Below are 24,671 nucleotides of genomic sequence, written 5' to 3'. Positions count from 1 at the left end.
TCTCTGGAAGTGCTCAACCCCTGGCAAGATGAGGTTGTTTTTTTCTGTTAAACAGCAATCTGTAAGTATGGATGTCACATTGGCCTGATAGGGAGAAAGCTGCCAGTTGGTTAACACAGCACGGACAGGTTAGGGAGCCCAACTCAGAGAACTCCACTGGCGTCAGCCAGAGAGGAAAAAGCAGAATCTCATCTGCCATACCTGGGGTGGAGGAAGCAGGAACCCAAATGCACCACAATTACGCCTGGTTGCCTCCCTAAAACTCAGGTATCCTCTGTAATAGAGGTTCTCAAATTTGGAGCCCCAGGTATTGTTGGACTACAACTCCCATCATCCCCAGTCACAACGGCCAAGGGGAGTTGTAGGCCAACAGCATCTGGGGCTCCACGTTTGAGAACACCTGCTTTTTAAGGGCATGTACCCTGTTTTCCTGGAGTCCACACAGTCCCCGAACTCTGCTCCCTGGATTCCTGGGCTGGTGCTTTCAGCTGCAAGATGAGAACCTATGAAGCTTCTTTATGCAGAGTCAGACCATTGGTCTGTCCAGCCCAGGACGGCCTGCTCTGACTGGCAGCTGCTGACAAGAGTTTCAGGCAGAGGTCTCTCCCAAGCAGCCGCCCGCCGCCTGTGCGAATGAGCTGCAGGGGCAAAAAATGAGCCGCAGCGGCTTTGGTAGGAACACAGGAAACTGCCTTATCCTGAGTCAGGCCCTTGGTCCGTCCAGCTCTGTATTCTCTGCACTGACTGGCAGCAGCTCTCCAAGGTTTGAGGCAGGCGTCTTTCCCAGCCCTACCTGCAGATGCTGCCAGGGATTGAACCTGGGACCTTCTGCATCCAAAAGAAGCTCTCCCACTGAGCTCTGGCCTCGGGCTATGATACGAGCAGCTGTTCTCTCACGGCCCTGCTCCAGCTCTAATTGAGCTGCGTGGACCCGTCCTCCATTCGGAGAGGAGAGCTGGTCTTGTGGTAGCAAGCATGACTTGTCCCCTTAACTAAGCAGGGTCCGCCCTGGTTGCATATGAATGGGAGACTAGAAGTGTGAGCACTGTAAGAGATTCCCCTCAGCAGGGGATGGAGCCACTCTGGGAAGAGCATCTAGGTTTCAAGTTCCCTCTGTGGCAGCATCTCCAAGATAGGGCTGAGAGAAATGCCTGCCTGCAACCTTGGAGAAGCCGCTGCCAGTCTGGGTAGACAATACTGAGCTAGATGGACCAAGGGTCTGACTCAGTATATGGCAGCTTCCTATGTCCACCTGGCAGGGGAGGGAAATCCCCAACTGTGATCACTGACCTGGTTGCCTCCCCGACTGGATAAATTCCCAGCCTGCACAGCTCAAGGGCAGCCGGGGCAGGGCCAGTAGGAAGCGGCTGCAGCTCGTTTCCCGGCCCTCCAGCTTGTCAGCCTGGGCTGCTACTGCGCCCCAAGCCCGGCTTGCTGGAGACCGAAGCTGGGGCCTTGGCATGCTCTGCCTTGCGCCACAGCCCCTCCTTTAGGGCCATGGTCTCCCCTCGGCTACAAACCCAGAAGGGGTTGCCGCCAGGGGAGGTCTAGCACTGCGGTTCAGTTGTGAGCCGGCGAGTCCCTGGTTCGAATCCCGCCTCAGCTGCGACTCCAACAAAGCTTTGGCCATCTTGTTCTGCTCAGCCAGCCTTTGCAGACGGCCGTGCCCTGCATCTGGAATCAGCCTCGCCCCTCCTCCTCCTCGAGCACCACCACCACGGCACCAGATCCGCCCTTCTCTCCTGGCTAGTCACAAGGCCTTGCAAACGGGAGTAATTACCAATTAGCATCCACTTAGAAATCAGCACTTGGAGAGCCTGCCTGGGCAGTGAAGGGAGGAATGCGGAGAAGAGGGGACACTGGAGTGCTCTCCGGCACAGCTCCAAGGCTGTTTTCACACGACCCCCAAAAGCGCTTTCTACATCCCCCCCACACGCCTTTTGCAATGCAAACGCAGACATCTACAGTCGGCCAGAATGGACCTTGATTTCAAAAGTGGACTCCCTTCCACTCCTTGCTCTGCATCAACAACTTTCATGTGTACGTGTAAACACTATGAACACAACGCATATTTATATACCGCTTTTCAATCAAAGTTCCCAAAGCGGTTTACATAGATATAAGTCCCAACTGTCAAGAGGCCCCCTCGTTGTCATGGCAGTCTCCCTCCAATATCGGGAATATAGAAACATAGGAAGCTGCCATACTGAACCAGACTACTGGTCTATGTAGCTCAGTATTGTCAGCACTGACTGGCAGCAGCTCTCCAAGGTTGCAGGCAGGAGTCTTTCCCAACCCTGCCTAGAGATGTCGGGAATCGAATCTGGAACCTTCCGCATGCAGAGCAGGTGCTTTACCACTGAGTTATGATCCTCCCCCAAAGGGGTTACCTAATCTCAAATGCAGCACAAGAAGCTGCTATACACCATCCGTCTATCTAGCACAGTAGTGTCCACAGCAACGGTAAGTGCCTCTGCAGGGTTTCAGCGGAAAGGGTATTTCTCAGCCCTTCCTGGAGATTCCACGGAGTGGACTCTGGAGCTTCTGCAAGCTAAGCAGACATTCTGCCATGGACCTATGAGCCCAACCCCCTTGGGGAATATTTTGCAGCATTGTTCACATGTGGACACCCCTCCAAACACAAACCAAGGTGAATCCTGTTTAGCAAAGAGGACAATTCATGCTTCCTACCACAATACTGGGCTATTCACTTCTCGGTCTCCATCACAGTTTTTAGAAAGCGTGCTAAATCTTGGCTTTTTTACCCAGGCTTTTATAGGATTGTCTCTGCTGCTGCTTTGTATTTTGTACTGTTTTTATGCTTGTATTTTAAATCTTTAATCAGATTTGTTTTATATTTTAGCTTTTAGCTTTTAATATTTTAATTGTGCTATTTTCATAATCTTGTTTTTAAATTCTGTGTAAACTGCCTTGGGATTGTTTTTAATGAAAGGCGGTATATAAATTTAACAACAACAACAAATCCCCAAGAGAGAGCACGTCCGTTGGATACGACTGCAAAGCCTTAGGATACACCCAAAGACAGGGAGCCAGTTCAAAGGTGTTAAAGAGCCTTAAAGACCCAGCTTTTTGCCTGGCTTTTAATGATATATAGTTTTAATTTTAATCTGGTTTAAATGTTGTTGTTTTTAATTTTAATTGTTTCATTATGTGTTTTTTATTTTAATGTAAACCACCCTGAGCCACTTTAGGAAGGGCTGTATATAAACTGAATAAGTAACTGAAGGTGAGGGATGAGAACAATTTCAGTTTGCATTTTGAATGGGAAGGGTGCAAACTACCCCCAGGACAGGCTGAGGTTTCCAATGCTAGTTTGCAGCACAAAAACACAGAGAAGTTGGCACTGAGAGAAGGCAGGCCTTTTAAACAGCTTCTTGGACCATTTACAGAACAAACTCCTCTATTCTTCTCAGCACTAACTCTATTTAAATGCCTTATCAAGAGCTCAATTCCCAATTTGAGCTGTCTTGCCCAGTCTTTGCAAAGGTATCTGATGCCATTAATGGGCTTTTCCCCTGTGGCGGAGTCAATCAGCCAGCTCCTAACTCACTTTGCCTCATTCGAAAAGCATTCTTCAGCAACCTTGTTTTGTGTATTCCACTGGGATGCCTGACTCCTGGGCTTTGGGGTCCTACCTGGCCCATTGTGGTCGGTCAGTCAGATATCCCAGGATGTCAGAAATGGGGCACAAAGGCAAAAAGCCTCCCCCTGCTGTTATGCAACACCTGGATTTTAGAGGTATAATGCATCTGAACATGAAGGCTCCATTTAGCTGCCAAGGCTAATAGCTGTCAACAGCAAAACCTATCTGAGCTAGTAGTCCACTCTGCCTCTTGAAGTAGCAAATGAACTTAATTACGGGTAAAGGTAAAGTGTGCTGTCGAGTTGGTGTCGACTCCAGGCGACCACACAGCCCTGTGGTTGTCTTTGGTAGAATGCAGGAGGAGATTTTATTTATTTATTTATTTAACATATTTGTATACCACCCAAAATGCAATTAACACCCAAAACGCAATTCTCCATTGCCACCTCCAGCACAGTATGAGATTATGCCTTTCAGCATCTTATCACTGCTGCCCAATATAGGCATTTCCCGTAGTCTGGGAAACATACCAGCGGGGATTCAAACCAGCAACCTCTGGCTTGTTAGTCAACTCATTTCCCCGCTGTGCCATGAGGTGACCAAATGTTTCTTGGAAACAGGAACCATCAAGTTACAAGTGCCTGTAGATCTCTAAGGATACTACTGCTGAAAGTTCACACTGTTCAGATACAGTGCTCTCAACTTTATTTTTATTATTTATTTATTTTTACATTTATAGCCCGCTTTTCCTCCAAGGAGCTCAGAGCAGTTTACTACATACTTAAGTTTCTCCTCACAACAACCCTGTGAAGTAGGTTAGGCTGAGAGAGAAGTGACTGGCCCAGAGTCAGCCAGCAAGTCTCATGACTGAATGGGGATTTGAACTCGGGTTTCCCTGGTCCTAGTCCAGCACTCTAACTACTATGCCACGCTGACTTGGTTCTCCTGTTCAATGTCACTTCCTAAATTTTATCTTTTGCCCTCAGCAGCAGAAGTGCTTTACTGTGTTAGGCTACAGGAAGAAGGCTAATGAGAAGACACAATAATGACACTCTAGCCTGCTGCCCACACTAAGCCTCTGCAAAAGAGCACATTAGATAATGGAACAGTATTTGAAATACTATCAATATGTTATGGGGTGCCTGTTTGTGCTCCTGTCCAAGATGTGGCCAAGGTGCTTTCCTCTATTGCTTAACACTCCTTACATTATTGCAGATATTACACTACATACACCAGATTGTCCTTCAACACAGAGCAGCAACAGCCGACTTGAAGCTCTCCAGCTGTTTGACTACAAGTCCCATCATCCCTAGCTGCAATAAAATTATGGCTAGGGGGATGGGAGTTGTAATCAAATGTTAATTTAAGAGGAGAGTTCTATGAACAGTTCCGAGTCGGAGGGCTAAAGGCCACCTCCAGCCTCCAAGGCAGGATGCCTCTGAGTACCAGTTGCAGGGGAGCAACAGCAGGAGAGAAGGAATGCCCTCACCTCTTGCCTGTGGGCTTCCCAGAGGCATCTGGTGGGCCACTGTGGGAAACAGGATGCTGGACTAGATGGGCATTCTTGGGCCTGATCCAGCAGGGCTCTTCTTATGTTCTTAGTCAAACAGCAGCTTGAAAATCTCAGGTTGGTCCCCACCGGCCATAGAGCATCACACATTTTCTGTATCCATCAGACCACCACCAGTGTGGAGAATCACAACCTGTGGAGGGCCGTAGCTCAGAGCACCTGCTTAGCATTCAGGTTCCATCCTCAGTATATACAGGCAGGGCTGGGCAGGGGGACCCCTCTCTGATACCCTGGAGAGAGCAGCTGCCTGCTGGTGTAGACCAGGGATTCTCAACGTTGGGTCCCCAGATGTTATTGGACTTACTCCCATAATCCTCAGCCACAGTGGCCTTTGGTTGGGGATTAATGGATCCCTGCTGTAGACAACTCCAGCTTCCCAACCTTGAGTGCCCAGATTGTTTAATTTGCATACCGCCTTTCACATTAAAACAATCCCAAGGCGGTTCACATAGAAAAGTTAAAACAAGACTATGAAAACCACACAATTAAAATATTAAGCTAAAAAATAAAAACAGATCTAACTAAAAAGATTTTAAAATACATGCATAAAATAACCATACAAAATACAAAGCAGCAGCAGAGGAGACAATCAAACAAAAGCATGGGCAAAAAGCCAATATTTTACACTCTTTCTAAAAGCTGTGATGGAGACCGAGGAGCGAATAGCCACCGGAAGAGCATTCCAGAGTCTGGGGGCAGCAACAGAGAAGGCCCTGTCCCGGGTGCACGGCAGCCGAGCCTCTCTCATTGTCGGCACCCGGAGCAGAGCCCCCTCAGATGATCTCATCAAGCGGGCAGCAACCCTTGGGAGCAGGCGGTCCCTCAGGTATCCCGGGCCCAAACCGTTAAAGGGCTTTAAAGGTCAAAACCAGCACCTTGAATTGGATGACAACTCCCATCATCCACAGCCACAATGGCATGGGATGATGGGAGTTGTCATCCAGCATCATCTGAGGAGCCAAGGTTGAGAAGCCTTGGAGAGCACTAGCCAGCCCTGCAGCAGCAGCAGCAGCACTCAGCGGCTTCAGCTGGCACTCTGGAGTTATGCAGTCGCTGTCCTTGGTGCTGAAGACTCCCACACATGCTGGTCTGCAGCTGCCTTCAAAGGGGTTTCCTTGAACCTGGGTACCACCTGGCAGCCTGCATTCCCAACCCTACAGAGGACAACAAGGGCAAGATGACATTCTCTCTCTCTCTCTCTCTCTCTCTCTCTCTCTCTCTCTCTCTCTCACACACACACACACACACACACACACACACACACACACACACTCGAACTCTCTCTCTCCCTGGAAACAAACGCATAGTGGCATGAACTTCCACGCACAAGAGCCTACTTCATAAGACTCGGGGGTGACTGGGCCTGCAGCGTCTGGGTGCGCCGTGGCAACCCATCACCCCTGCTAAGTGCTTCTGCACATGCTCAAGGCTCCCTGAGCTTGACGACTCCAGATTGTCATCCTGCGGCCTAGAGAGGTTTGCAGGGATCTCAATCTGCCATGCTCACTATCTTCAATCAGTGGCTGCATCTCTCCCCACAGGGAGCTCTGCACTCCCTGCCCCCACCCCCGGGGAACCACCTCCCTGCTCCCGGCTGGACAGGACCGCCTACCCTCAGGACCATCTGCGTGTCCCGCTTCCACACTCACACAGAAGATGGCATCCATAATCCTGGAGATTTAAGCGCTCTCTTTTTTTGAGAAGTGAGTTTTCTACACCTTCCAGCTAAAAAACATTACTGTGCCGGCAGTTCCGGGCAAAATCTTGGAAGCCAGAGGGGGTCTAAGTAAGACTTCATCACTCTACACCTGGCTCCGCCGGTGGCTAGCAGAGGCAGAACGGAGGAGACAAAATATATAGAAATTCTATGTAGATGTACTCAATTTGCTCCAGTCACAAAACCCAGCCTGTCTTGGTGCACAAATCAGCCTCTCCCTGCTCTTTTTACAGCAAAGTGTAAACAGCTCTGTTTATCACATAAAGCCTCTCCGCTCTCGCACCAGCACAGCCGTCCCTTGGCTTGCCGGCATGCCGGGGTGCAGCTGGGGAACAGCTAGCCCCGATGGGTTTGCAACGGAGCAGATGCAGGCCAAGGCAGAGGGGAGGGGAGCTGTGAGCCACCCCACTCACTCCGATGCATCCGACACCCGCTGGGTCGGCCCAGCCTGCCAGTGCGGCTGCAGAGTCTCCGTGCCGTCTGCGGCTGCTTCCCACTGCAGGCGGTTCTCGGTGCAGTATATCAAAGGCCCCTCTTCATGATTTACAGAGCGTGGCTACAATATAATCACAACTCGGCAACAATGTACCAAACAGATTTACTTCTCCTGAGCAAATATGTCTCCGAGTAATTCATTACCCAATGGGACGCTAGCCCACAACTCATCATCAATCTACTAACCAATGGGGACAGACCTCACAACTCATCTCCAATCCCCGGTCCGACGGGACCGGGGCTTGTGACTTTTATCATCCGCGCGCCGTCCAATGGGAGGAAAGCTTCCCGCTTCCCATCGATCCAACACCCAATGAGATGGCTGGCTGGAGACTTGTCGCCCAAAGGGGCCCAGAGCCTGCAATTCACCATTAAGTGATGCGCTTTGGGTTTATGGAATCAGAGATTTACGGCTTATAAACAACTTATTATCCGACACGTTTCAGCTCATTGAAAAACAGAACTACTGGTCGTAAACTATTCATTATCCAGCCCGTTGCCAATATACGGGGCGGCTGACTCTGCTGTGAATTAGATGATGCCAAACCCAATCAGGAAGGAGGGTGAGCGTTGGCGGTGGGGCAGAGGGAGCTGTGTTGAAGGATCCAGGAAAGGCCTGCTCCAAATGCAGGGGAAGCACTTTTCCTTGCTGTTTACTCATCACCGTTTCTCACCCTTCCCCTCTGCACCGCCATGGCCTCCTTCCCTGTCCTTCCTAATTCTGGACCCAAAAAACACAAAGCTAGATATTAACATTTGATTGCCCAGATACACCCCAATGAAGACGGCCCACTTCCTAATGCTGGCACTTCTGCAAAATATATAGACACACATGCTAGAAGTGACCTGTCGCATAAAATGGTCCCCCAAGACAAGCAGGAACACAGCCCATCTGCCAGTTACATTGAGGCTCCGAGCCAGGTCAGTTTCACAGCCAGAATGAACAAGTGCATAACTCAAGTGGTTGAATCTGCCAGCGTCAGACCTGGAACTGGGATAGATGATGCTTTCGAGCTTGGATTATATTTCTCAACACCTGCAGTTGAGCAGCAAAAGATGAGTGTGGACGTGTGCAAAGTGCCCTCTCTTTAGCAGGACCCCAGGACAGCTGGGATGCCTTCCAAGCTGCTCCAATCCTCGAAACCAGAGCAGGAAGATGTTGCTGAACTATAACTCCCATCAGCCCCAACTGAATTTACTGGGACTGGGTATTTATTTATTTATTTATTTATTTATTAGACCGCCCTTACAAAATAGCTCAGGGCAGTTCACAAACATCAAAGACCCTTTAAAACAATTTAAGAGCACTGGAAGGCCAGGCCGAACAGGTAGGTCTTTAGGGCTCTCCTAAATTCCAATAAAGAATTCAAATTACGGATGTCTGCAGGGAGCGCATTCCACAGTCCAGGAGCGGCGACAGAGAAGGCCTGCCTCTGGGTCGCCACCAGACGAGCTGGTGGCAACTGGAGCCGGACCTCCTCAGATGATCTTAGCGTGCGGTGGGGATCAGACCAGAGAAGGCGCTCTCTAAGGTAACCTGGACCTAAGCTGTATGATGGGAGTTGTAGTTCAGCAACATCTGGAGGCCCCCTGGTTGCAAATCACTGAGCTAGACAGCTTTCCGGCTCACATAGGAACATAAGAAGTTGCTTTATGCAGAGTCAGACCATTAGTCCATCTAGCTCAGTATTGTCTGCTCTGACAGGCAGCAGCCTCTGCCAGTTGTACCTGGAGATGCTGCCAGGGATTGAACCCTGGACCTTCTTCATGCAAAGTAGAGGTTCTATCACCGAGCTACTGAAGACCTCCAGCAAGGGGGAGCCCACTGCTACCCAAGCTAATTGGTTCACTAGCTGAATTGCTCTTTCTGTTATGTTTCTCTAACGCTCAGCCAAACTTCACTCTCCTGTACCTTAAGCCCATTCAATCTTGTCCTGCCTGCTGGGGCACTGGGACATAAGTCTTCGTCCTCTTCTGCATGGAAGACCTTCAGAAATGGAAAAAGTGCTATCATGTCCCTGCTCAGCCTCCTCGTCAGTTTCTTCAAGCTGTCCTCAGTGGGCTCATTCTCCAGACCCTCCATCATCTTTGTTGCCCTCCTATGAATCTGTTCCAATTTGTCTATATCCTACTTAAGTCTGACATCCAGAACTGGACACAGTATTCCCAATGAAGCCTGACCGGCGTGGAATAAAATGGAACAATGACTTCTCGTGACTTGGAAACTTAAGGTTCTATTAACGTCGTCTCAAACAGAATTCACCTTTTTTTGCAGCCACGGCTGACTCACGTTCAACTTCCGACAGATTGCAATCCAGAGTTCTTTTTCAAGCCAGGGATTCCCAATCCTGGTTGCCCAGGCACACAAATGGCCAATGGACATGCACGGTGGCCTTCAAAATGGCCGGGAGAGGGCAGAAAGGCCCCCAAATGGGCCTTAATGGCCCAAAGAAAACCGGGTGGGGGGGGCAGCGGGGGAACATTCTGGGACTCCCCCATGGCAGCACACACACACCTGGAGGCCGCTGGATGACCCAGACCCGGCAGTGAGTTAAACCCCCCCCATATTTACAACCCCCGAACCGGCCCAAACCGTGACCGGTTCAATGGTGAACCAGTTCACACATCCCTAAAGATCAGGTCGCTTTCAGTCCAGCTTCTCTCAAGCTAGGAAGTCGGGGGAGATGAAGGATGCAATGGCTGAAGCTAAAGAAAGCAAAGGCAATCTGTTGCAGGTAGAAATGGGCAGACCTTACAGAGCTTGGACTAGTCCAGAAATGACTCAAGTTATTTTTAAAAGGTTGGGGGAGAACTTGGATTGCTGGCCAGCGTAGAGTGGCTGTATTCCCCATGCTTTCCTTACTAGTCTTGGCAACAGCAGTAAAGCATGGCAAGCCACAGCAGCGCCTGACGGAGGAAGGCCTCCCTCCCCACAGTATGCCAGGACAAAAGCGGCTGAGGTGCTCCCACACAGGAACGAGGAGCTTTTCTGCTCCCCCCCCCTGGTGCTCTGATCAGCTGCTCTGCAGGGTACTAGAGCCAAGGCACAATGGCCCTTGGAATCTGAAGTCTTCTCCAAGGCTACTGCAATGCAATGCTGTTGCCCTTGGGAAGACTACTCACCCCAGAGACCTTTGCTCTGGCACTCTGAAGAGCAGCACATCAGAGCAAATAGAGGGAGGGGAGGGGAGGGGAAAGCCTCCCCATGCAGAAACACTGTGGCCACTTTTCAGCTGGCACACTGTGGGGTGTTGGGGTGGGGGAGGAAGAAGGGGGGAAAGTGTCCTTTCTTCTCTGCAGGGTTTCATTGCCGAGACGGGTAAGGAAAGGGTAGCAAAGACTGGCTGGCAGTGGGCGAAGAACTTCTCCGAGCTCAGAACTCTCAGGGCTCGGGAAGGTTCCCCTCCCCTTGAGGAAGGGCTTTTCTGAGTCCCGAGCTCATGCTTAAGAGGACTCTGCTGTCCTCCCTGACTGCAGGGCATATAGCTGCGGAAGCCCTTTATTGCTCAGAGCAGCCTGACCCAGAAGCTCTTATAGGGGTCAGAGAAGGCCAGACGACTAGCGGTGCCCTAGCGCAGTAAAGCTTTTCTGCTGGTCTAGTCAGTCAACTTCCCTGTACTTCTCTTGTTTGACCAGAGCTGGACGGTGGCACACAGGCTAAATCCCTGCCTGACATCCCTCAGGTCATCAGTTCAAGACCGGCTATGGACTTGTGAACAGTTTCCAGGGGGCACAGCACATATGCAGCGTCAGTTATGCGCAGCAGTAATGATGGCAGGGAAACCACCTTTGTCATTGTCCCATCGGGGTGCAGGTTCCCCTAAAGCATTTCAGTCCCACCCACCCCGCATTTTACCAAATTCCCCCCATTAAACCTAATAACCCACATCTTCCCCTCTGAAAAGTGCCCTCCCTCCCTCCTCAAAGAAATCCCCTGTGCCCCATGATGCCCATTTTAAGACAGGCCTTCTGTATCAACCACTCAGCTTCAACATGAGTGGAGCTGGAGGTGGGGGGCAGGCAGGGGGCGGTGGGGGGAGACAGTTTGCAACAGGCCACGAAAGCTTATCCTCCCATCAATGCATTCATCTTCATGGTGCCACAGGACACCGTTGCTCTTTGCCTCCCATGCCAGCTTGCGCTGAAGCCTACGAGAAGTAGGGTGGAGGGAACGGGAGGGGCCCAGGTGGACGTCTTTGCAGAGAGGGAGGGAGGGAGGGAGGGAAGGGGCAGCTTCTCGTCTACCCACCCCTTTTCCAGCCACGTGTTCTCCCTTGCCACTCCTGGGTTATTATGAGGGCAGCTATTAAGATTGGGGGGGGGAGGGCGGGGCCGTGTGGCCGAGAGGACCAGCAGGCTCTGTCACTCCATCTGAAAAGCTGGCAGTTCCTCCCCCTGCTGAGCTCCCCAACAAAAAACGCCACCCACCCCCGCCTGTGCGCCAGCTCCATAATAGAACTTAATCATAACAGCCATTAGCCGGGCCGAGCGGCTACAATTACAATCTCGGGCGGCAGCGCGCTCTCTCTCTCTCTCCCCCCCCCCGCCCCAACAACTCTGGTTCTCAGCGCTAATGCATCCAGCTGGGATAATGGCTGCCAGCTTCCTTGGCAACATGAATGGGGGGCTCCTCCATCCTGCCCCATATCCCTTTGTAGTCAGGGGGGAAGAGGATTTCCTGAAGCTTCTGTCGGACTTGCCCTGCTTCCATGAGGTCCTTGGTTTTTCTGCAGCCGCCACGAAACACGTTTCCTACCCTTCTCCTCCCGCCTCCTCAAACAGGACAAAACCCAGCACGCTACAGGCGACATACAGACGCGAAGAAAGCCTTCACCCACACACACATACATTTGAATCTTAGGACTGTCTTCAAATCCCCAGAGCACAAAGCGGATGCATTCAAAGACCCACTTTTCCTGGCCTGCTTCATCGTGAGCCAGCAGAGCACAGCATCCAGCCAAAGGGGTTAACTTATCTTCCCTCCCAGCTCCAACCAGAAGCAGATTTGGGGCTCAGAGGCATCAGCCTACAATAAGTGGGGGCCAGCTTGCGCTAGGCCCTGGCAAGACTTAATGAGCCCTCTCTGGGCCGGGCTTTGGTACTTTCTGCCCCCACAGCAGTTGGATTTGCTTGCGTTCATCTAACCCCTCTTAGCACAAGATCAAAGCAGCAGCAGTGAAACCTGCATCTTTGGAGCAGCAATGAGGCTGACCAGGAGGAGAAGGGGATGGGCTGATGGTGGTGGTGGGGACGGAAGGAAACATGCGTCTGGCGCAGTCAACAGTGAATCCAATCATGGTGAGGTCCCAGAGGCTCAGGTAGCAGAACCAGGCTCTCCTCACCATTTCAGAGTCAAGAAGGGTACCTCTTGAGCCGTGTGCACACAAGTGATGCATCTTCGTCGGCCAAACTACACGTTACACGGAATGCAATTTAAAGTGTAGCAGGCTTAGGACAGGCCAGATCGCTTTCCAAAGAAAATGAAGCTCCTAGAGTGTCCAACCCGGGTCCAGATTTCAGGGTGCAAAGAGCGGGGGGAGGCCGCTGAACCCTTCTCTTTATGCCCCTTTCCTGCTGAGATTCAAAAACACACACCCCCGTCCCCCATTGCTGTTTTCAGCAAACAGGACTTCCAGGAGCAACTAGCAGTTTTGAGGGGGATCTGTGGTAAGAAGAGAGCATGAGACAGGAGGATTGATGCCCACAGTCCTAAACCAGACAGCCTATCCCTCCTATAGGGACCTGCCTTCTACCAATGAGTCAGATCATTGGTCCATCTAGCTCAGCACTGTCTGCAACCCCATTTATTGTGGCAGGGGGTGATGGGGGCTTTAGTTCAACAACAGCCAGAGAGCTAAGGCTGCCTACCCCTGGTCTGCACTAGCTGGCAGCTGCCGCCGCCACCGCCCAAGGTTTCAGGCATGAGTTTTCCCCCCTAGCCCTACCTGGAGGTGCCTGCAGAACCTGGGACCTTCTGCACGCAAAGCGGATGCTCAACTACTGAGCTACGGCCCTGTCCCCCAAGGCGAATATCTTGTCTCAGACTGGGCTCAAATGTAGTCACCCACTCAAATGAAACCCAGGGCAGACCCTGCTTAGTGAACTCATGTTCACTTGTGGCTAGTGGGGGGATGTAGTTCAACAGCCACTGGAGTGCCCAAAGGTTGCCTGTCTCTGCTTCAGTGGGCCAAGAGCAGAGCCATGGTCAGGGGTGGGATCTGGCTCGAAGACTGCGCACCAGTGGCAGTGCCTGCCACTGCCACCCGGGCGGGATGCTTGCTGCCTTTTGGCCTGGTTCCCAATTTGGGCAGGCAAGGACCTGGAATCACATACTGCCCATCAATGTCAACATACACTGGTGATGTGGGGGGAGGGGGATAAGGGTTTTAGAAGAAAAATGTATAGATGGAACATAAGAACAGCCCTGCTGGATCAGGCCCAAGAAGGCCCATCCAGTCCAGCATCCCGTTTCGCACAGTGGCTCACCAGATGCCGCCAGGGAGCCCACAGGCAAGAGGTCTGTGCATGCCCTCTCTCTTGCTGTTGCTCCCCTGCAACTGGGATCCAGAGGCATAGATAGACAGATACACACGCTGTCTATGCAAGAGGTCCGTGGTTGCCATGGGTTCTCTGTTTGCCGTTCCAGCTATTTGCGGTTCCGCAATATATACCCAGTCTCAATTACCATGGGGGTGAATTCTGGCCACCCGTGGTTCATGTGTGCACATTCCATGCTTCCGGTAGCATCTCTGGCTTGGAGGCAGTGAAGAACCATGTCGGGAAATGTTTGTGTGGAATTTGGAGGGTTATTTTATTTTATTTTATTGGGGGCCATTACTGGAGAAAGTGGTAGAGAGCTGGAGTAGCCAACGTACAGTGCTGTACACCTTTCTTATTTTCCGCCCTCCCCACACTCTTTTGTATATATATTTTTTGTACTTTTCCACGTACTGAGGAACCTAACCCCATCATTCCCACATGCACAAAGTCTCAATCATTGTGGTTTGGGCATTCATAGTGGTAGCACAAAATGTAACCTACCCACCCACCCCCATGATAATTGAGGGCTTCCTGCATGTTTTTAAGCATTTTCCTGCTAAACCTCGGAACTCCGTCATGTAGGGACACCCTCCAGCCCTGACCTTTCCCCCCATTTTGGCACCCAGCACAGAACACCCCCTTTATCAATGGGGCAATAGCAGATGCCAGCCAGCAGCCCACTTCCTATCTTAAGCTCAGGGCTACACAGATAAGGACTGTATATATTCCCCTCAGGTGATGGAGCCGCTCTGGGAAGAGCATCTAGGCTCCAGGTTTCTTCCCTGGCATCTCCAAGATAGAGCCAAGAGAGATTCCTGCCTGCAACCTTGGAGAAGCCGCTGCCAGTCTGTGAAGACAATAATGAGCTAGATAGATCAAGGGTATGACTCAGTATATGGCAGCTTCCTATGTTCCTATGGCTTGGCTTGGATAGCTCCCATTAGCCTTAATCATGTGTTATGTTCAGGAATTGTACAAGCTGTGAATTTTGTACACAGGCACACATCTGTACCTAGTTACAGCTATACATATGTTACACTGAATGCAGGTACAGCCATTTACTACATAGGAAGCTACCATATACCGAGTCAGACCATTGGTCCATCTAGCTCAGTATTGTCTACCCAGACTGGCAGCGGCTTCTCCAAGGTTGCAGGCAGGAGTCTCTCTCAGCCCTATCTTGGAGATGCTGCCAGGGAGGGAACTTAGGAACATAGGAAACTGCCATATACTGAGTCAGACCAGGGGTCTATCTAGCTCAGTATTGTCTTCACAGACTGGCAGCAGCTTCTCCAAGGTTGCAGGCAGGAATCTCTCTCAGCCCTATCTTGGAGAAGCCAGGGAGGGAACTTGGAACCTAGATGCTCTTCCCAGAGCGACTTCATCCCCTGAGGGAATATCTTGCAGTGCTCACACATCAAGTCTCCCATTCAGATGCAACCAGGGCGGACCCTGCTTAGCTATGGGGACAAGTCATGCTTGCTACCACCAGACCAGCTCTCCTCTCCTCTCTTCTCGGAACCTTCTGCAATCAAGCAGGCAAATTCTCTTCCCAGAGTGGACCCATCCCCTGGAATATCCAAGCACTCACACATGTAGTCTCCCATTCAAATGCAAACCAGGGTGGGCCCTGCTTAGCAAAGGGCACAATTCATGCCTGCTTCCACAAGACCAGCTCTCATCCTATCGGTATCCTGCATTTCAGGGGCTGGGACTCACGTTCCCTTTTAAAATGAGCAGAGGTGCAGTCTTTCATGCAAAAAACATCTCCATGTGTACAGACATCTGAAAGCAGGTACAACATCATGTCTGAACAGGGCTATTCAGCTCTGTGGGACACGGACACGGCCTGCTGCCATCTGAATCACAAGAGGGAGGGGCCAAAATCCATGTCCCACTTCAAATGCCGCAATGCCTCTGCCCAACGCAGGGACCTCATGATGGATAGAGTGGTGGGCAGCTAGGAAGAAGAAGTGGGGCTGGGACTCCCCCCACTGAACCTGTCAAACTCAATGGGTCTTTGGCAAAGAGCCATGAGGAGAGCTAACTACCCTTGTGCACTGTAGAGGTGGGAAGGAACCCATTCAGGCATCTGAGAAGCAGGTGGCCCCTGAGGACGCTTGGTTAGATTCCTCCAGCAACCCCACTCCCACCCATTTTGGGGGGTCTCGGGGTTAAAGGGTGGAAGGCAGCGACAGGACGGGGGAAAAGGCAATCAGGAGGAGGAGGAGGAGGAGACCACTGTGATCCTGCACAGGGACAAACTCTCCAAGCCGAGAAGTTGGAAAAATAGACATTACGGGCGTGGGTGGGCGTGTGCATGCGGGTGCAAAGAATCGATTAGGCAGGTGAAAGGACCTGTCTGTGGGCAACGGACCGGCTTGTGAAACTCAGGGGGAGAACACGTCCTTCCCCACTTCCTCCTCTATTCTGCACTCAGCATTAGAGCGATTAGCCAGCCGGGGGCGGGGAGCCCACAAGCTGTGATTTTCTCTAATTGTTGTTTTTGCTGAAAGGTAATTAAAATCCCTTTTTATTTCATGTGTGCTGGAGACCTCAGTGGCAGCAAGGGAAGGGAAGCGAGAGGGGAGGGAGGGAGGGAACAGCAGAGACGGAGCTGGAAAGTGGGGGCCGGAAAGGGAGCTACCAGGCAGGAGGGGGTCAGCTGCCCCTTGCACAAGGGAGGGGCTGGAGTTCAAGGCAGACCTGAAAACGCCACGCTTTCCCCGATTCAAAATACAGCACTGGGAGGTGCTGGTTTCGTGGTGGGGGAAACACACTCTGTACACGCTCTTGGGCAACTCATGACTCCTCATGTGTTCCATTTTGTATCGGTTGTGGACCCCCGTTCTCGGCACTTCTACTGCTTTCCTCGCCCTCTTTTCCTCTCTGCACCGGCACACATGCTCTTCCCGCCATCTCATTGCCTCTGCTTTTTCTCCCTTCCCCTATACACCTCCCTCTCTGTCTCTCTCTGCTGCCTCCTTTCCACCTCTCTTCTCCCTTCCCTTACTGCTGCCAGATTTCCCCCTTTCTCTCATTCTTCCCCCTACAGGTCTCTTTGCACCTCCACCTCTCCCTCCCACCCCACAAATCTTGCATCCGCATCTGTTGGCTACTCCTGCCTTTCCCTTCTCCAAGGCGTCTTTGCACTCCCATCCCCAACACCTTCAACAACGCCACAAGCCTCTCTGGACTCCACGCCTCCACCTTTGCCTCTCCCTGCACCACACTCTCTCAGGCCGTAGCGTCTTCTCTCTCCAGTTTGTTTACACAATTTGGTTAATTTTATAACTTTTATTGTACGCGGTATAAATGTTATTGTTGTGAGCTGCCCCGAGCAGTAGTGAACTGGAGGGGCGGGGTATAAGTATTTTAAATAAACAAATCATAAATTCAGCTTGCCTCTGCTTCCCTGCCCTCTCTTCTCATTAGCACAGCGCACAAGGCTTTCACTCTTCCACCCATTAACACACTGGGAACGTCTCAGACTGAGATGGGCCATGCAGTTTGGCTAGTTGGCTACAACAGGCTGGAAAAACTGGTGCTGACACCACAAACTCCCTTTGAAGCCAGGGAGGAGGGGAGGAACAGTCTCCCCTCTCTAATGCTGGGGGCCCCTGTAAGTACTCAAGTATTCCCCAAAAGATGTGGGAATAGGTCACAACACAAAGGTTTCTGAATCCCCCCCAGGCATGGGGTTGTAATCCTGCTAACCCCTGTTATCCTGTAAACCCCTGCTAACGTGGCAAAGAGGCACCTCTTAATGTGGTGATACTCTTTACTGAGCAGGGGGAGAGCAACTGGCCCTCTCCACCCCCAGCACAGCATCCCTCCAGTGGCTGTTGCTGGTGTCTATCTGGTGTTTCTTTTTTAGATGGTGAGCCCCTTGGGGACAGGGATCCATCTTATTTATTTATTATTTCTCTATGTAAACTGCCCTGAGCCATTTTTGGAAGGGCGGTATAGAAATCGAATGAATGAATGAATGAATGAATGAATGAATGAATGAATGAATGAATGAATATTCTCCTTGTGGGCCTTTATGATATGCAGGCTCAATGTACAACAGCAACACAGTATATTAGGGTTGAGTCCGCAGAGTACTTTCCTGCTCAAATCTGGAAAGCGGGGTCAGGGTGGGGAGGGAACAGCCTTCTCTGCTCGTTTGATTTTGCTGCTGTTTGTCTTGTGGCAATGTGATCTTCCTGTCAAGCTGGTGGCTACCATTTTGTTTCCTCACGGTTTTCCTCTGAGCCAAGCTATGTCACCATGTACCCTTGTTCAGAGGGGAACTGGGGTGGGGGGTGTTAAAAGACAGCAGCCAGTCACTGAGAGGCAGACTGCTGGTCATACGGCTCTCCCCATTCCCCCAGTAACTAAAACGCTCCCCCACTTTTGCTGCCTGCTAGTCAGGCAGTGAAATGGGAGTGGGAATTTTGACTTAGACCTAACCACAGACACTTGAGCAACACCCCAATGAAGTTAAATGTCTGCACCAGCACTGAGAACACTGACATGCTGACAAATGGTAGGAAAGCCCATCCAAGGCCTGTACCAGTCCTGAGTTTTCAGACAGCCTCAAACGGCTGCTCAGGGGAGGGGGGATCCATCCAATGGATGCAGGCAGTCTACAGAAAAGCAGAGCTGCAAGAGAAAGGGTATTTGGCCTATATGAATGAGCACTTTTCAGCCTACCGAAGAGTGACAGTTTCAAATTAGGCCATATCCTGCCAAATGGATAGAAGGTGGTGCTTTACTATACTCAGTGAGACTGTTCAGTATAGTTGAGTATTATAGACTTTGATTGGTTGTACCTTTCCTAGATCCAATGATACAGGGCAGGGGTTCCCAAGTTGAATCCTCAGATGATGTTGGACTACAACTCCCATCATTACATGGGAGTTGTAGTTGAACAACATCTGGGGACCCAGCTTGGGAACCCCTCATGTAGCGTCTTTTCCCAGCCGAGAGCTGAACCAATCTTGAACCCAAGAACTAGTCCAGAGAGGCTTTTTCAGTGAAACAGAAATCAGTCCAGACGTAAAATCTCCTGGCTGCCTTGAACCTGAATCGAAACCCTAAATATAAGAGGTGGTTCAAACCTGTTCTAAGAAAGTGATTCAACAAACAGGCGCTCAGCTTTCATTGGTATGATTCACGTTTTACCTTTTCAATTTTGATCCTGCTGTATTGTATCTTGTGTGTAAAAATAAAAACTTCAAAAATAAATGCCAAACTATCAAAAACAATGAAAAGAGAATACACACTTCCCCCCACCCCCTCAGGTTAAGTAGTTTTCACTATATTCCTTTTACAGAGTTACACTGCAAGCAAAAGTGGTTGCTAGAATCTACATGAAATGTACCTAAACCTGTTCAAGTCAGGTTCAAAGTATCATAACTGCTTTTTAAAGGTAGTGTCTGAACCAGAAAGTAAAACAAACCAAAACAAAGACAAAACAGTAAACCTAATCTGGAACTTCCCTTCCCCAGGAAGCCATCTGTGCCACAAGAAACTACGTCCCTGAGGGCTGCACAGCCCACAGGGACATAGTTTCAGGTGGCAGAAAGGGCTTTCTGGGAAAGGGGAGGGTGTTAAAAATTGCCACTTCACTGGTGCAGCTAGCTGAGAAGTTTGGTTAGGCTGCTCTCTTACTGCACTGGTGCATCCCTGCTCTACACATCAGCCTATGTCAATGGAACAATGGCCTGTTTCCAGGCCCAGATATGAATGATCTTTTGAACAAGAGATGCCAAGTTCTAAACTGGGAACTATGCACCAGTTTCCAAATACAAACTCCTCCCGTTTGAGCAATTTGCCACAGAAAGAGAAACAGACATCTCTCCAGACAGGTCATTTGGTCCCAAGAGTCAGATGCCTCAGGATAAGATTAACTGGAGCCAACTCTCCATCTCATAGGAACAAACATAGGAAGCTGCCATATACTGAGCCAGAACATTGGTCTATCTAGCTCAGTATTGTCTTCAGACTGGCAGCAGCTTCTCCAAGCTTGCAGGCAGGAGTCTCTCTTAGCCCTCTCTTGGAGATGCCAGGGAGGGAACCTGAAACCTTCTGCTCTTCCCAGAGCAGCTCCATCCCCTAAGGGGAGTATCTTACAGTGCTCACACTTCTAGTCTCCCATTCATATGCAACCAGGGCAGACCCTGCTTAGCTAAGGGGACAAGTTGTGCTTGCTACCACAAGACCAGCTCTCCTCTCTATGCCCAACATTCAGAAAAGTGCATTCAGAAAATCTCCACCCTGGCATCTAAACACTTCAGGTGACTTTGCAGCATATCCCTATTTTCAGGCACTAGAACTCTCCCCACTTCCTGACCTGCCACCCAGGAGAAATCACCTTGTCTACAGATCCGGTGCCAACAGGGGGTGACCATTTGAAAAAAATATATTTTGTAGGTACTGTTGGTCTGGGTGCTTTGCAGGCTCAGCTGCTCTTTAGCCACACTAATTTAGCATCGCCACGATTCCTTCCATCACCCCACAAAGCTCCCTCTGGCTCACTTTTGCTCCCCTGATCAGAGAGAGAGAGAGAGAGAGAGAGAGAGAGAACACAAACTCATCAGAGCAAGGAAAAAGCTTGCTTAATTTATGCACTCGGCACTCAACAGCAGTTAATTTCATTGCACGACCCCCATTGCCCTCCAATTGTTATGGACTAACACAGAAAAGCAAGAAGGATGGAGAGAGAGAGAGAAAGAGAGAGAGGGAGAATACAACCAGCATCTTCCATTTGCACCAACTGTGAACTCACTACCACCACTCATGACAACCATGTGACTGTCAAGATGCCACTGACCCATTGTGACTTGTAACTGTTCATACATGTTCAGACTCTACTAGTAATCAGCATTTGCTTGGGCTCTGCAAGATCTCTTCTGTGCAGCCTGGAAATCATGGCATTTTAGAATCAGAAGGGACCTTGGTGGTCTTCCAGTTGAACCCCCTGCTCACTATAGGAATCTGCTACATCATCCCTGACAGAGGCCTGTCCAGAAAACTTCCAGAGAAGGCGAGACTGCCGCTGCATGAGGCAGGCTGTTCCACTGTTGAACAGTGCTTATAGTCAGGAAAGTCTTCCGAATGACTAACCTAAATCTGCTTCCTTGTAAGCAGAGAAGCACCGTACCCTAGTGCTTCTAGTCTTGCCCTCAGGAGCAACAAAGTCCACTCCTCCTCTTGTTTGAGAGCCCTTCCAGTATTTGGAGACAGTTCTCATCTCTCCCCTTGGTCTTCTCTTCTCCAAGTTAGACATACCCAGCTCCTTCAACCACTCCTTATAGGACTTGGTTTCCAGACCCATCACCTTCTTGGTTGCCCTCCTCCGAATCCGACCCAGTTGATCAACGGCGGCCTTAAAATGCAAGAACCGGAAGTGGACACAGTATTACGAGTGAGGTCAGGCCAGTACACAATGGAGTGGAACTAGAACATCTTGTGATCTGGACACTATGCTTTGGTCTATGCTGTGCTAGTCTCAGAATGCATTTGCCTTTTTAGCGGCTGCATCCCACTGCGGGCTCGCTCACGTCCAACTTCTTGTCCACTAAAGACACCTGGGTCCTTCTCAAATGTACTGCTGCCAAGACAGGTCTCTTGCATTCTGCACTTGTGCATTTGACTTTTACACCCAGACACAGGACTTTACATTTGTCTCCGCTGGACTTCATCTTGTGGGTTTTGTCCCAACATCCAAGCCTGTCCTGATTGGACTGCATTTCGATTCTGTCTTCTAAGATGTGAGCCCCCCTTCCAGATTTGAATCTTCTGCAAATCTGAGAAGCACCCCCAATGCTCCTCCTCTGCCAAGTCACTTACGAAAAGATTGAACAGCACAGGGGGGCCTCCACTCAATACCCCCCCCCCCAGGATGACATGGAGCCATTAAGAAGGACCTCCTCTGATCAATTATCCCAAGATGAAAGAGGGACGAGTCAAGAGCCCTGACCTTACCAGGGGTGGGCGACATTCTCCTAATTTATTGGCGCACCCTCACTGATATATACACGGCACAGGACCTGCCCCCAACCTGACTTTTGACAGTAGGGAAGGCAACAGAGGAGGGGTGGCAAGAAACAGAGGGGGAGGTTTTCCTCCCGCTTGCACCTTCAGCATGAAAACAGATACAGGAGGCCCTCTTTATTCACAGGGGTTCCATACCACCTATTTCCGCAGGTAACAAAACTGCAAATAACCCAATGAGGATTAGGGGGTTAAGGTTCCTAAGCACACTGAAGTGTGCTGGAAATCACAAGAAAAAGGGGAAAAGGGGGAAGGGGCAGAAATAAGCACAGTAACACACAAGCAGATCACGGGAAGACTCTGTCCACGAGGACAGTGTATGTCTCTATGCAGCCGAGGACAGTGGAGAAGGAGCTTCTGAGCACACTGGCAGGATTTCAAGAGTGGACCCTGCTTTTTATAAAACACCTGATTTAAAAAAAACTAAACTAAACTAAACTAAACTAAACAGAATCCCTGCTTTTTATAATGCCTGAACAGAGTTAGATTCATCTTCAGTGACCACAGCCCTTTACCCACAATGTGACCCTTGCTCTGCAGCTTGCCTTACATCCATGCACACCAGCAAGTCTAACACTGATTCAATCACCAACCTCATGCTTCAGGCTGGCTCCTTAAAAAAAAAAGATTTTTAAAAGACATGGAAATCATGAGAACAGCTGCAACCCCCCCCCCAAAGCACAAAAACCCTAGGGTGGGGTGGGGGATGTAGAAGAGGCACAGGCACTAGCCAATAGGTGCTGTCCACAACTCCTTTCTCCCCATTTCAAACCCAATCGGGCTCAAGATGTGCAGAAGCATTTCCTCCAGTGCTCACCCTGGGGCAGGCAAAGGGAAATTTGCATCCGACAGTTTGAAGGCGTTTGCAAAGCAGTCCTGCAGCTCTTAAAATGTCTCATTTGCCTAGTTCTTGCTGGCAAGCCGGGCGGTTGGTGAGTTCACACTCGCAAAAAGGGAAGCCATTCCAGGAATGTTGCCACACACACACACACACCACCGCTCCCGACCGTCTCCTGCTCCCCTCAGTTTAATTACCACTAATGTAAACTGTGCTCCATAAAACCGCTGGCGCACCGCCCCGGGGAGCCAAGTAGGACAAGTCCCATAAATTCACTGCAAAGAGCTGAATGCACTCTGGGTCTTTTCTTTCTTCCTTCCCTCCCCCCTTCTCCCTTTCCCTTCTTGGCTAAAACCAGCATTTGCTCAAGGGCAAAAGCTTTTTAAACAGGATCATAAATGCTTATTACACGGCCGATGTGCTCAGCTTGATGGGATTAGCTGGGGGGCGGCGGGGGGGGGAGAAACTGATCACCCAGCCCTCCCCGAACCAAGAGGAGAGACTGCCAGAGGGGGAGGAGATTCCCAGAGCGGCTTGCCGGGGTGGACGTTTTCTGAATGCAAGGAAAAGGGGAGGAAAGGAAGAGCGGCTCCTTCCCCACGCCACCCGAGCAGTCTTGCACACACTTGCTGTGTAGTATGGGCCTGCAAGCCCCACCATGGGACATGCGAGGGGTGTGAGGAGTTTGGAGTGGAAAGAGGGGCGTCGTCACCATTGGGAGGCCGGGTTCAAAGAACCCAGGCCGCTGCCCCTCAGTGGCTGCGCCTCGCAGCCCCAACGCACCCCCCACGTCTGATGTCAGACGCACAGGGGCGGGGCGTGTGGATTCCCTCCCGCACAGGGCCGCGCGGCCCCGTTTGGGAGTTAAATAGCCAGCTCTGCATTCGCAGCGTGGCCAGGAGTGGCCAGCGTGGCCGGCTGCACTGTGAATGCAGAGCTAGCCTCTTTCTAACTCCTGAATGGGGCTGCATGGCCCCATTCGGGAGCTAGACTATGCCCCCCCCCCCGAGTCTGACATCAGAAATGGTGGGGGGGGGCTAACTGCCCGTGTCTGACGTCAGACGCAGGGGCAGGGTGAGGGGGGCTGCCGTGGTGGCCAGACACAGGCCGCCACTGGCCTCCCTCCGCCAGTGAATGGGAAAGAGCAAGGGAAAGGTGGAGAGACAGGCAGAACTGACGTCAGGTTCAAGGTTTGCCACCACTTTTGGCAGGCAGAGCAGCCTAGAACGCCACACGCCACCGCAGAGGATTCTGGGAGCACACTCTGCATGGAAAACTGGCAACACAAACAAAGGAACAGCGCCCAGTGGGGCTGTTTCCAAGATGGCCGACAATGGGCCCCAGAACCTCCTTCCAGAATTTCTTGGTCCCCAACTGACTCCCTGATTTTGACCTCCTAGGAACATAGGAAGCTGCCATCTATCGAGTCAGAGCATTGGTCCATCTAGCTGAATAGAAACCGCCCTGAGCCATTTTGGAAGGGCAGTATACAAATCAAATCAAATCAAATCAAATCAAATCAATCAATAGCTCAGTATTGTCTGCACTGATTGGCAGCAGCTCTCCAGGGTTTCAGACAAAGGTCTCCCCCAGGCCGACTTGAAGATGCTGCCAGAGACGGAACCATGCACCTTCTGCATGCAAATCAGACTCTGGTAAAAGCCTGCCAATTTAGCCAGTTCTTTGGGCAAGTGCATGATGGTGGTGCCGCTGAGAACAGCACATTACTTTAGGACTGGCTGCGCTGTTGGATTTTGGGGTTGCACTGAATGTTTTGTGTTTGCCTTTTTATGTTTGGAGTTGCTACAGGGGACATGGGGGGCCTGGGAGAAGACACAGATTGTTTAAAATACAGTCCAAGGTA

At 50.7% G+C, this 24,671-nt stretch overlaps 1 protein-coding gene across 2 annotated transcripts in view; it reads right to left on the bottom strand.

The window, feature by feature from the left end:
- Positions 1-24,671, bottom strand: part of LOC128352192 (solute carrier family 12 member 9-like) — a 145,449-nt gene that overhangs the window by 36,925 nt on the left and 83,853 nt on the right. The gene's annotated exons all lie outside the window — the stretch shown is intronic.

This window comes from Hemicordylus capensis, chromosome 3 (genome assembly GCF_027244095.1).
Source record: "Hemicordylus capensis ecotype Gifberg chromosome 3, rHemCap1.1.pri, whole genome shotgun sequence".
NCBI classification, from domain to species: domain Eukaryota; kingdom Metazoa; phylum Chordata; class Lepidosauria; order Squamata; family Cordylidae; genus Hemicordylus; species Hemicordylus capensis.
The sequence above is the reverse complement of the archived record's forward strand: the minus strand, read 5'-3'. Positions and strand labels throughout refer to the sequence as shown.